Here is a 13,051-nt window from a genome sequence, read left to right as displayed (position 1 = left end):
TGTTTCCGTGGTTCCTTGGCTGGGAGGATCATGTTTCTCTTGTTGCACCCAAATATCTATGCATCCAGAGTAGACTGTCTTTCCAACACAAGCACAAATGACCTCACTGGGGAAGATCATTCATATTACTCTGAGGACAGGAAGGCATGCTGATCTGTACTACTGTTTTGGGGCCTTCAAACTGAGTTCTGCCTCCATATGTGGATGGAAGATTCAAAGAGGAAAGAAAGTGAGTGTGTAGAGGGTAGAAACTCCAAGAGAAGCAACTAAAAATGGTGGTACTAAATAGAAATGTTTATATAAGATGTCTGAATATTTGTTATGAAAATATAACAGAAAAGATACAGAAAAAAATAGTACATTCACAAAAGCAACAAAAAAAACCCCAGAAAATAACTGGGTGGTGGGTGGGCACCTGGGTGGCTCAGTTGGTTAATTGCCTGACTCTCCGTTTCAGCTCAGGTCATGATCTCAGGGTCATAGGGTTGTGGAATCGAGCCCCACTTTGGGCTCCATGCTCAGCAGGAGTCTCTTGGATATTCTCTCCCTCTGCCCCTTCCCCTACTTGTGTTCCTTCTCTCTCTAAAAAAGAAAAAAAACATTGGGGCGCCTGGGTGGCTCAGTGGGTTAAGCCGCTGCCTTCGGCTCGGGTCATGATCTCGGAGTCCTGGGATCGAGTCCCACATCGGGCTCTCTGCTCAGCAGGGAGCCTGCTTCCTCCTCTCTCTCTGCCTGCCTCTCTGCCTACTTGTGATCTCTGTCAAATAAATAAATAAAATCTTTAAAAAAAAATAAAATAAAAAAGAAAAAAACATAAATAACTTAAAAATAAATAAATAAGTAAGAAAATAGTGGGACTATTTAAAATAGTGGGACAAGATATGTATGGGACATAGGTGAAGGATGTTATAGAACTTTGTAGAATGACATAAAAGAAGACTTCAGTGAATAGAGAAACTTATTTCCTGAATGAAAATACTAGATTACAAAAATGTCAATTCACTCCACAGATCGGTCTATGTTTAATGCAGCTTCAATTTCAACTCAACAAATGGATTTGAATTTAATTTAAAGAACATACCTATAGGGGCGCCTGGGTGGCCCAGTGGGTTAAGCTTCTGCCTTCAGCTCAGGTCATAATCCCAGGGTCCTGGGATAGAGCTCCACATTCGGCTCTCTACTCAGTGGGGAGCCTGCTTCCTCCCCTCTCTCTCTGCCTGCCTCTCTGCTTACTTGTGATCTCTCTCTGTCAAATACATAAATAAAATCTTAAAAAAAAAAAAAAAAAAAAAAGAACATACCTATGCAATACTGGCCAAGAGTCGTCTTTGAAAGGAGAGTAATACTAAAAACTAAAAGGCCGAAATAGGTAATGTAATGGACAGCACAAACATTAAGTCCATGACACCAGTGCAGAAATCAGACCAACTGCTAGAAAGATCAAATACAAAATCAAAATATTACATGAAATTTTAAAAATTTCACAATCCCCAAGTATTGACTATATGAGGGGCTCATATAAATCAATGAGAAAAAACACGTTGGAAAGAATCGGGCGAGAAGATGACTAAGTAGTGAAGAAAAGAAAATACAAAAGGCTACTAAAAATATAAAAATTAGTCCCACAAGTAATCAAAGAAAACTCAATAGCAATCAGGTACATCTTTTTTTTTTTTTTTTTTTTAATCAATTATCAAGGTTTAAAACATGGCCATAGATTCCTCTGGAAGGAGTTTAGGACAAGGGTTTGGATAAGCCTGTTTTGGGTGGGAGGGCAATTTGGCAAAATGTATAGAAATTTGAAGTAAAGCACATTCAGTCCACAATTTCACTTCTAATACATACAATTCCTTGGCCCTAGGAATTTATCTTCAGGAGATAATGTACAGAAATAGCTATAGATGAATATTCAAAGATGTTTATCATGGTGTTACCTATAGGATAAAAAGTTCAAGACAATGTCAGTATCTAGGTGGGTTGGATAAAACAATTAGTGTATACACATAGCACAAAATATTTTGCAGCCATTAAACATAATGGCATAAGAGAATACATAATGATGCCAGAAAATGTTGACATTGCATTAAGTGAAAACAAGTTATGATATTCTAATGACAAATACTTATGGCATGGCTACCATATACCAGTGAACAAAGTAGATAAAACTCATACTCTCATAGAGCTTTCATTCCCTTCTAAAATCTATAAACTGGAAGATAAGGTATGGTTCCAATTAACAGAAAGATGTGGTTGGAAGGATGTCAGGAAAGTCAGAGACCCATGTGTCAAAAGTAAGGGATTGCCTCTGAATTTGGGACTGAGGGTGGTTTTTGTGCTCTTTCTTGGTGCTTGTCTGAGTTTTCCAAACTTTTTGTAATGAACATACATCACACTTGTAGCAAAAAAAAAAAAAAAAAGAAACAACAAAACTGAAATGTCATTTTTTTTTTTTTTCAAAGAATGCAAGTGGAGACCTATGAAGTAGGTGGCTTTTCAAAACAGGGATTTGGGGCACCTAGGTGGCTTAGCTTGTTAAGTGTCTACCTTTGGCACAGATCATGGTTCCAGGGTCTTGGGATCTAGTCCCACATTGGGCTCCCTACTCAGCGGGCAGCCTGCCTCTCCCTCTGCCTCTGCTGCTCCCCCTGCTTGCTCTCTCTCTCCCAGACAAATAAATAAATAAACATTTTTAAAAAAACAAAACAAAGACTAGTTATAAACACATCACCCCGGCTATGGAGAAGATAGGCTGGGGTGGGTATGGAGGTAAGGGGTGGTGGGGAAGGGCATCATCAGCAGAAATGCATGTAAAATCCAGATAACACAGGATGAGCAGTGGGAGGAAAGAAAAGTCCAGGCCAAGGAACATCTTAAAAGTCTTTCTCTAATATCCTCCTACAGAATCATACTGATCCTGATCACAGCTTCTTTCCCATGAGTCAGTACCCTCTCATCACTATGAACGGTTGAGGCCCAGGCTTCCCCAGAGCAGCCAGAACACACAGACAGGTGGCTCACTGCCTTGACTCAATCCTTCCTAACTTTCTTTTTCTTTTTTTAAACCTCTACTCCCTTTTTGGAAATTGGCTTTTAGATTTGATCACTAATTATTCCATCACTTGTTCACTTTTATTCATCAAATGTTGTCCTTGGGCCCCCTCCAGTCAGTGGGTGACTGAGATCCTTTTCCATACCTGAGTTGTTAGAGATCCCCTCATCCCACACTCAACAATCAGTGCAGCCAAGTCCAAGCCAAGTCTCTCTTCCACAGAGACCTAAGGTCTTAGAGTCAGTCACGGATGGATCTTGACCCCTGGAATTATAGACATGGTCTTTCCATGCTGACCATCCTTCATGTGGTTACTTTCACTGTTGTGGACCGAGCTCTGGGCTGGAGTTGGGTGTTCTCTCCTCGTGGCATGAGCTAGAAAACAAGACAGCTCAGAAGGAGGTTAATCCTTCAAAATATAATCATAACACGTACAGTGGCTCAGTCCCAGCTTATTATTGGGCTTTTCCCAGGCCAGGTCCTACCCTCACCCCAGGGCAGTCTCCAAGGGTGATCGGGACTGCTGGGACCCTGTTCCAGCCCTCTCTTTCCAGTCAGTCACTTCTGAGACTCCTCTTCCATCACCCTTATCCTCACACATCTCACACAAACACGTAACTTTCTGGCACTCATGCTGTTCTTTTCACCATGCCAGTTGTTGGAACTCTACTGTCTCTTATCTTTCATGTCCACTCCTGTCTAGCCCCAAACCCATGCTGCCCATTCCCCAACCAGTCACTTGGTCAGTGCACAGGACTTCCCGTCTGTACTGATCCCATAAGGAGTGGGCCTCTCCCTCTTCTTCGTGCTGCGTCCTTCCCTGGGCCAGCTGGGGCTGTAGACCAGAGGCAGGTGCAGGCAGTTGCAGTGTGTTGCCCCATCCAGGATTCACTTCCTTGTTGTCATCGTGCTTTTCTTACCCACCGGTTTTCAATGTAGCTGAAGGGAAACAATTTTCTCTTTCACTTCCATGACAACACGCTCCCTAGGCTTTCCTTCCCCCTCGTTGCTCCTTCGCCTCCCCCTTTGCTGGCTTCTCCTCAGGGGCAGTCCTACCTCCAAATATTGCCGGGCCCCGGGGCTGAGTCTGCAGATCGCCATTTACACTGACTCCTCAGGCATCCTCTTCTGGGCCTCATGTTGTGAGTACTACCAGTCACTAGTGACAACTCAACATTCATTACCCAGTCCCTCTCCTGGGCTTCAGACTCCTCCATCCAGCCTCCCGCCTCATAGTTCCCACTGGATGTCCGAATGGCATCACCAGGGAGCCACACCTGTGTGGACATGAGGGCTGCCTTCCCGGCATCCATTCCATCCCCGTTTTGGTAAGCAGATCCTCCCACCCGCAGCTGCAGGGGTAGCCTCTGGTGAAGAAAGTTAGGATAACCCCATCCCTATTTGCCACAGTGATTGGTGATTTAAATTGGTTCCATCAAACTGAACAAAAGTTCAGGGCTTTTGCTTAATCGTTGGGCAGTAGAAGCTTTTTCTACTGGGTGATAGGCCTGAAACCCATACAGCCATTCTGCTCCAACAAGGGAAGCCAGATTGAGGACAAAGTAAGATTGGAGGACCCATGGAGAAGCTCTGATCAAACCAGGCCTAAATTCTGGACTTTTCAGTTGTCAGAGTCAATACCTTTCCCTTGATGTTCAGGCCAGTTTCACTCATACATTCTATTATTTAGCAATTGGAGAATCATGATCCATAAAAGAACAAAAAAAGTGGGTATTCCCACTACCCCATCAACCTGCTTTTTTGTGATCTTCCCCATCTCGTTGGCAGCCCATTCCATTCAGTGGCTTAATCAAAACCTGTCAACTCATCTCTGACTCCTTTTATACTCTCATGCCCCATATCCTGTCTCTCAGCTTCACTTGGCTCTACTTTCAACATGTAAATGGAGCCCATTCATGCCTAACCTTGACCCATTGCTGTCCACTCTGTCACAGCAGCCAGACTAATTTTTGAAAAACCTAACTTAGATCCTATCATTAGATTGTCATAAAATCCTTCAACTTAGGACTAGAATCCAGGTCCAAGGCTATCTGTGATCTAGCCCTGCCCACCCTTTGGACTCATTCCCTTCCACTGCCCCCTCCCCATCTATACTGGTCTCCTTTTCCTCAAGGACTCCCTGAAACCCATGATAGGACTTGGCCCCGATCTTCTATACCCCTATTTTTCCTATGGTTGCTTGTCTCTCGTCCCTCATGTCTGAACTCATGCTCTCTTTCAAGGACGCCTTGTTTGAGGACCCAGTCTCATGGCGCCCACACAACCTTGATCATAGTTCCTTGTTTTATTTTACTAATAACACTTATCACTATCTGCAATTATCCTCTTTGTATTCACATCTTTATGGTTGGTTCCTCTCCTGGGAGCTCCTTAAGGGCAGACCAGTCTTTCTTGTTCATTGCTGGATCCTAAGACTGAACATTCATTGTGTTTGGACAGAACATGAATCCCAGCAATATGTGTGGCCACCACACAGAAGCAGAAGGTGGCCAAGCCTCACTCACATGAAATGCTCGGTCCCACGGCAGTAGAAGCCAGTGTTCTCTGTCAGGCATCTGGACAGAGCAGGGTACAGAGGCAGAGGAGAGAGTGCGGAGGACAATCTGTGAAGCTTTCAGGAACCGGGACTTCCGAGGGTAGTTCACATCAGTTCCCAGCTGCGCTATGGAAAAAGCGTCAGAGAAAAAGAGCCCAAGAAACCTCTGTGGCCGCAGTCATGGGAAGCCCCAAGCAGAGAAGTTGTGGGGTGAGGTGTGTGTGGGGAGGTCTCAAGTCACTCTGAGGTCTTTGGTCATAGATTCCACATGTGTGGGGACGGGGGGGCCCTAGAGGTCCTGGCACCAGCAACCACATTGACCCCTGCAGCTTCATGGGCAGAAGATACCATCTGGGAGAGAGTGGGCACTGCTGTCACCATGGGCCTCGGGTCAGGTCCAGGACTCTGCTGGACTGAGGCCACTCAGGCCCAAGCTGGGGAGGGGGTACTGTACACATTTCCTGGCACACACTTCCTTTCTCCTTTTAGATGAGCAAATGTTGTTGCTGAGGCCTTGGCCACAGCTTCCTGCCTCCTGCTGAGATCTAAAGCCACAGTCACTGTCTTAGTGACAGCCTTGCCAAACTAGCCTTGGCTTCAGAGACACAGGGCTAGGTGCCCTGTCCCCACTCCCAGGCTCTCCCAAGATGGGGGCTCTTATCATCTGAAGACATGCTTAACAGTTTGCTGTCCTGGGGAGGCACAGACCTGGCTCTGGACGGACGAGACAGCTCTGGACAGACCTCCACTTGTTAAGGGCAGGGCAGAGCATGCTATCACTCCAGCTCCACGTTCTGGAAAATCCCACAATCTGCAGGGTTTTTTCACTTATGTATCCTAAGCCCTTAGAACAGTGTTTGGCAATTAGTGGGGGATTAACATTAGTTCAATGAAGAAATGAGTATGTGCATGAATGAACGAATAACAGTTGTTTGTTTACTTTTTGGTGAGCTTCTTGAGGGCAGGGTCTGAAAATAAATCACCTTTAAATGACCTGAGTATAGTCAGTATTCAGGGTAGGATTTTATACAGAGCAGACATCAATAAGTTATAGCCCTTGGCCTGGCACTGAAGGCTCCTGCCGTCTACAACTAAGCTTTCTTGCCAGGCTTATTCAATAAAATAGGGTGGGAAGAGGTTTTGGCTGAAAATATGGCACCTGGGTTGGCTTTGCCCTCCTCACTGTGGGTGACTCCTGGCTATCTACTCTGTTTATGCCTGGATCATTGCATGAATGGGACAGATACTGCCAAAATCACCTGCCAACTATCAGTGGACAATTGTATTTAAGTGTGAGTGATTCTAACATCCAAGTAAGTTGTGTGGGCATCAACTTGAATTGTGTGTGACCACAGGACACGGCTCTGGAGGTACTTGGAAATAGTTGCAGGATATTGTTGGAACCTGGGTCTTTGTGAATAAGGGGGATTTCCTGCAATGGTCCCAATGGTCCCAATTCCTAGAACAGCAGCAGGGGAGGGGGATTACAAACCAATGAGGAGGGGACCAATTATTCATTAAATGGCAATTTATGGAGAAAATAACTTAAAGTCCCGCCTCATGCTACACAACAAAATTAATTCTAGCTAATTAAAAGTTAAGTGTGAAAAAAGAAGAAAAATTTAAACACTTTTCTTTCATTACATAAAAGAGGATTTTCTAAGAATAAAAATCAGTGAAAGAATTTATCCGAAAGAAATCAAAGTGTATGTCCGTATAAAGAATTGTACTCAATAAACAGATTTACTTGTAGTAACCCCAAAATGGAAACATACCACATTTCCATTGACAGACAAATGGTTAAGCCAACTGAGGACTAGCCACATGATAGAATACTACTCAGCAATAAAAAGAATCAACTACTGAAACATGCACCAAAATATTTTGATGAATCTCAAAATTATTATACTAAAATAAGCTAGATAAAAAAAGAGTATGAACTGTACAATTCCATTTATATGAAATTCGAGGAAATGTAAAGCATAGTGGGAAAGGGGTGGGAGGAAGTGATTGCAGAGGAGTCTGAGGAAATTTTGGGCGGTGATGCGTAAGTTCACTATCTTGATTGTGGTAATGGTCTTATGCTTGTGTACATGTGTTAAAAGTTATCAAATTGTACAATTTTAAAATGTGCTGTTTATTATACCTCAGTCACATCTCAAGAAAACTTTTTAAAAATTGGTGAAAGAAAAGACAAATGAAAAGGGATTTTAAAAAACTTTTTACATAGGTATATCTTATATACAATAACATGCACAAATATGTGTACAATTGAATGACTCTTTATATATGCATATATTTTGTAAAGAATGCTCAGATCAGGATCTGGAACATTTTCAGTACTCCAGAAGGTTCCCTCATATCCTCTCCTATTCATTATCCCACTAAAAGTAACCTGGAATAGGTCAAGTAGATTCATTAGCATTCAAATTTAAAACTTCTCTGTGAGAAAATCATCATGAATTATAATAACAAGTAATGTGCTGGAGAAAACACTTTCCACAAATATGACCAAATGCTACTAACCTTAATGTATGGAAGACTCTTGTAAGGAAAACACTTGAGACCTTAATGGAAAAATGAGCAAAGGACATGACTGAATGAGTCACAGGAGAAGAAAGGAAGGGAGGGAGGGAGGAAGGACAGAGAGAGAAATGAAAGCGATATTCAATCATTTAGTCATTCAACAAGCATTTATGAGGGGCCTGCTATCATCTAGGCATTGGGCTAGGTGCTGAGATTATAAAAGGATATAAGACACAGTCCTCATGGTATAGTGAAAAAGGTGGGAGAACAGCAATTAAAACACAATTAAAAGACAAGGAGAAAGTTTTCAGTCCACTGAAGCAGCACAGGGACTGTGTGAGCCCGTAGCAGGTGTCTGACTGCTACAGAGGCTTTCCACAGGAAGATGTCTGAGCTGAAGCCTTCAGAGAAAGAGAAGGAGGTTGTGGGAGTGGAAGGGGAGGACGCCAGCATTCCAGAGTGAAAGAACAACTTGTGTAGAGGCCTGGAAGGGACAGAAAGGGTTGAGCTGTTGGGTCTGGGTGAACCTAGGGTGCAGGGGCATGGGGGGTGACTGATGATGAGGCTGCAGGAATGAGGAGCTAGGCTTTGAACACCAGACCATAGAGAAACTCTGAACAAGTTTGAGGAGTCAGGAGGCTGAAATGACTAGATTTAAATTTTAGAAAGACACCACCTGGTCTCTGGGTGGGGGAGTAGTTGGCAGGGCAGGACTGGAAGACAGGACTCTCAGGACAGAGCTAGCAAATGTCAGGTGAGAGGTCACAGGAAAGGAGCAGGGGCAGGGGCAGGAAGAATTTCCCCTATAGGACCAAGGGCAAGCTAGGACATAGAAGTGACAGGAGTGGGCAATGTGCAGGTGAGGAGCATGGGGAGGTGAGGATGCCTGCCTAGCTTGGGGGTCTGGGTGGATGGGGATACTGGCCAGTCACCTGAGATGGAAACACTGGAAAAAGAAGGCTCAGATATAGGACAATGATCTAGCTTATAATGAGATAAGCTTCAGGTTCCTGTGGAGCATCCAAGGGGAAACACTGAGCTAGAGGGTAAAGAAGCTTGTGAGATGGTGGCCACCCTCGTCTAAGGAGTGGAGTTCCAAGACTAAGCCCAAGGAAGGCTATTTTAGGGGCAGGCAGAGGCACAGGAACAGGCTGTATGGCTAGAAAAAGTTGTCTCAAGGGTAACTGGGAAGCCTGGCCCTGGGAGGTTAATGACCAGCGATGTGGCTGTGACAGGCTATGGATTCTGAACACATGCACTGAGACCCTGGGGACAGATGCCCCTAAAACTGAATGTCCATGTGCTTCAACTAGATCAAGGCCTCCAGGGAAGTCCCCTTCAGGCAGCCCACACTGGAGCCAGGGTTAGGGGGCGGGGGGTGGGGCAGGGAAGGAGAGAAGACAGTGGGGAGAGAATAGAACTACCACCCAGACCTCAACCACCTTCCTTGTCACTTGTGGTCCCTGGGCCATTGCTGTCCTTATCAACTTTCCTTAATTACCCAGAAGCCAAGGAAATAAGATCAGATGACAATTACATAAAAGGAGAATGTTGGGAAATACTAATCCAGTTGTGCTTTCCTGGCAGATTCCGTTGCCTCATAAAGCTTCCCCAATTCCTCCAGCTGGAATATGAAGCATATAGGACTTCCAGGGAGGGATGTTAAATCAGAAACAGAGAAAAGGCTGTTTGGGAAGCTTTCAAAAGCCTAGACACTTAAGGGATTCAGGACACCGGAAGTGACTTAGGATCAGACCTGTTGTCCAACTCGATGAAGGTTCACTCACAGGTGGGAGTGTGTGTTTGGGGTAGGATCAGCCAAGGGGAGAGTGAGGATCCTTAGGAAAATGGGAGCTAAAGTTCTATCCCTACCTTGGATTTGGCCAGAAGGACTTAAGGATTCTTAGTACAGAATCCTTAGTACAGAAACCTTTTCGGGTTTAGCTAGAGTCTTCCAAACTAGAAAAAGAGGAAAAAATTATTAAACAAACAAAAAGTTGCAAAAAATTAACTAATCTGAAACAACAACAACAACACAGAAATAGAATAGGCAGGAAAACTAGAAGGCATTCTATAAAATAGTAAGTTTATCCAAAATACAACAGTACTACCACATTCAAATTAAAAACAGTACTCCAGGCAAAAGATAAAGATTGTCAGGCTGAATTTAAAAACAGAATGAGAAACACTCCTAAAGCCTGAGACAAGCTGAAAGTAAAAGACTGGAGAAAGACACACCATGCAAGCAATTACCAAAAGAAAGTCAAGTAAGACAAAATAGACTTTAAGGCAAACATCCTTTTGGCGACAAAATAATTTTTAACACTCATCATTTTAGAAAAATGGCCTATTCAGTTCAAGAAGACAGAATTAAGTATTATATGCATTATCTCAAAGTATGTAAAGAGAAACTGACAGACCTGCAAGGATAATCAGACCGATTCACAGAGACGGTGGAAAATCTGCACATATACTCTGTGACTGAATAGCGTATGAAGAATTCAAAAAATTCAGTAAGGATACAGATTTGAACAACACAGTAAGAAACCTGACAGATATTTTGATAAATGCATTTTGTATAAAATGCTGTATCCAATAACTAGAGTACAGATTATTTTCAAATATACATAGAACATTTATAAAAACTGACCACATACTAGATCCTAAAGTAAGTCTTTTTTTTTTTTTTAAAGATTTTATTTATTTATTTGACAGAGATCACAAGTAGGCAGACAGGCAGGCAGAGTAGGATGAGGAAGCAGACTCCCTGCGGAGCAGAGAGCCCAATGGGGGGCTCAATCCTAGAACCCTGGGATCATGACCTGAGCTGAAAGCAGAGGCTCTAACTCACTGAGCCACCCAGGCGCCCCCCTAAAGTAAGTCTTCACCAATTTCTAAGGATGACATCATCCAAAGGTACACTGCCTATTATGGTAGCCACTGGACAAATGCTGAGCACCTGATGTATGGCCAGGCCTAATTAAGATGTGCTATTCATGTAAATACACACTGTGTTTTGAAGACTTTGTACAAAAAATCTAAAATATGGCATAATAATTTTTATATTGATTACATGTTAAAAGGATACTATTTTGGATATATAAGGCTAAATAAAACATTTTATTTTTTAATTAGAACACTTTATTAAAATTAATTTCCAATTGCTTCTTTTTACTTCTTATAATGTGATTTCCTGAAAATTTTAAATTACATTTGTGGCTTGCATTATATTTCTATTGCACAGCACTGTTAGGGAGCATATTCTCTGACTACAATTAAAAGGAAATCAGTAGCACAAAAAAAGAAAGAGAAAAAAGAAAACTAGAAATCCCTAAATACTTGAACATTAAGAAATACACTTCAAAAATAATCCACATGTCAAAGAATTCAGAATAAATAAAATACCTGAACTAAATAACAAAATATCTTATCAAAATCTGTGAGATGTTGCTAAAGCAGTATATGGAGAAAAGTTTAAAGGAGGGGTTGACAAAATCCAGCCCATAAACCAAAACCAGCCCAAAACCCAATACTGTAAATAAAGTTTTATTGGAACACAGTCACTTCCATGTATTTATTTATTGTCTGTCACAGCTTTTGAACTATAATGGCAGAATTGAGTTGTTCTGAAAGAAATCTGCCAAGTCAACTATACTTACTATTTGTTTTTTTTACAGAAAAAAAGTTTTGGTTTAGGGCCTTATGTACATATATTAGAAAAGATTAAAGAGTGAAAAATAATTATTGAAGCATCCATCTCAAGAACTTCAACAAAGAATGGCAAAATAAACCTGAAGAAAATGCATGAAACAAAATAATAGAGAGCAAACAGTAATGAAATAGAAAATGAGCATATAATAGAAGGATTAACAAATTTTAAAGCTGGTTTTCTGTAAGGACTAAAACAATTCACAAACATCTAGTGAAATAATAAAGAGAGAAGAATTAATAACCAATATCAGGGCCGTCACCACTGACGCTGCAAACCTTAAAAAGATAAGAGCATATTTTAAAAAGCCAGAAAACTTAGAAAAAGTTGACAAATTAGTATAAAATTATAACCTCAAAGTTGACACAGAGAAATAGAAAATATGAACAATCCGTTATAACCTATAAAATAACAAATTCAAGGGCACCCAGGTGGCTCAGTTGGTTAAGGGTCTGACTTCGGCTCAGGTCATGATCTCAAGGTCCTGGGATCAAGCCCTGCTTAGAGCTCCCCACTCAGCCGGGAGTCTGCTTCCCTACCCCCCCTCATTGTCTCTCCCCCTGCTTGTTCTCTCTCTCTCTCTCAAATAAATAAATAAAAATCTTAAAAAAGAATAAAATAATAGATGCCATAAGAAATCTCTGACCCCAAATGGCTTTAGCAGTGAATTCTACCAAACATTCAAAGAAGACATAGTTCCAATCTCTTACAGAAAATATAAAATGAGGAAACACTGTTGTGATACCAAAACCAAAGAGACAATATGAAAAGGCGGAATCAGAGTCATTCTTACCAGACTGATTATTTCCTTTATCATCCAAAACAGGGCACTTTTAAGAGTGAAAGGCAATACTATTAATAATGATGCCAGTAAGACAAGTATAAACAGGAGTTATCCCAGGCAAATCAGGACATACATTTCCGTAAATCTCACTCTTAAACACAGATGCAAAAATCATTAAAAAAAAAAAAAAAAAAGGATACATAAGCTAGCAAAATACAAAAATGGTAAGAATATATGATGACCATGTTGGGTTTGTCTGGAATATGAATTATTTTAAAATTAGAAGGTAAATTAATGTGCTTCACCACATAGATTAAAAGAGAAAAATACAAATGACCATCTCAAAATACATGGAAAATTTTATTTGATAAAATCCACTTCCATTCATGATAAAAACTCTCAGCAAACCTAGGAATACAAAGGAAC

At 41.7% G+C, this 13,051-nt stretch overlaps 1 long non-coding RNA gene across 1 annotated transcript; it reads right to left on the bottom strand.

Moving 5' to 3' along the window:
- Window positions 1-1,306: 1,306 nt before the first annotated feature.
- Window positions 1,307-7,900, bottom strand: LOC123390790. The gene is made up of 3 exons (XR_006605372.1): window positions 4,106-7,900; window positions 3,195-3,988; window positions 1,307-1,934 (listed from the first exon to the last, which is right to left on the bottom strand). It is a non-coding gene; the product is annotated as an uncharacterized LOC123390790 (long non-coding RNA).
- Between the last annotated feature and the right edge of the window lie 5,151 nt (window positions 7,901-13,051).

Source organism: Mustela putorius, unplaced genomic scaffold, assembly GCF_011764305.1.
Source record: "Mustela putorius furo isolate JIRA1106 unplaced genomic scaffold, ASM1176430v1.1 tig00000145_pilon_pilon_pilon, whole genome shotgun sequence".
In the NCBI taxonomy this organism is placed as follows: Eukaryota; Metazoa; Chordata; class Mammalia; order Carnivora; family Mustelidae; genus Mustela; species Mustela putorius.
The sequence above is the reverse complement of the archived record's forward strand: the minus strand, read 5'-3'. Positions and strand labels throughout refer to the sequence as shown.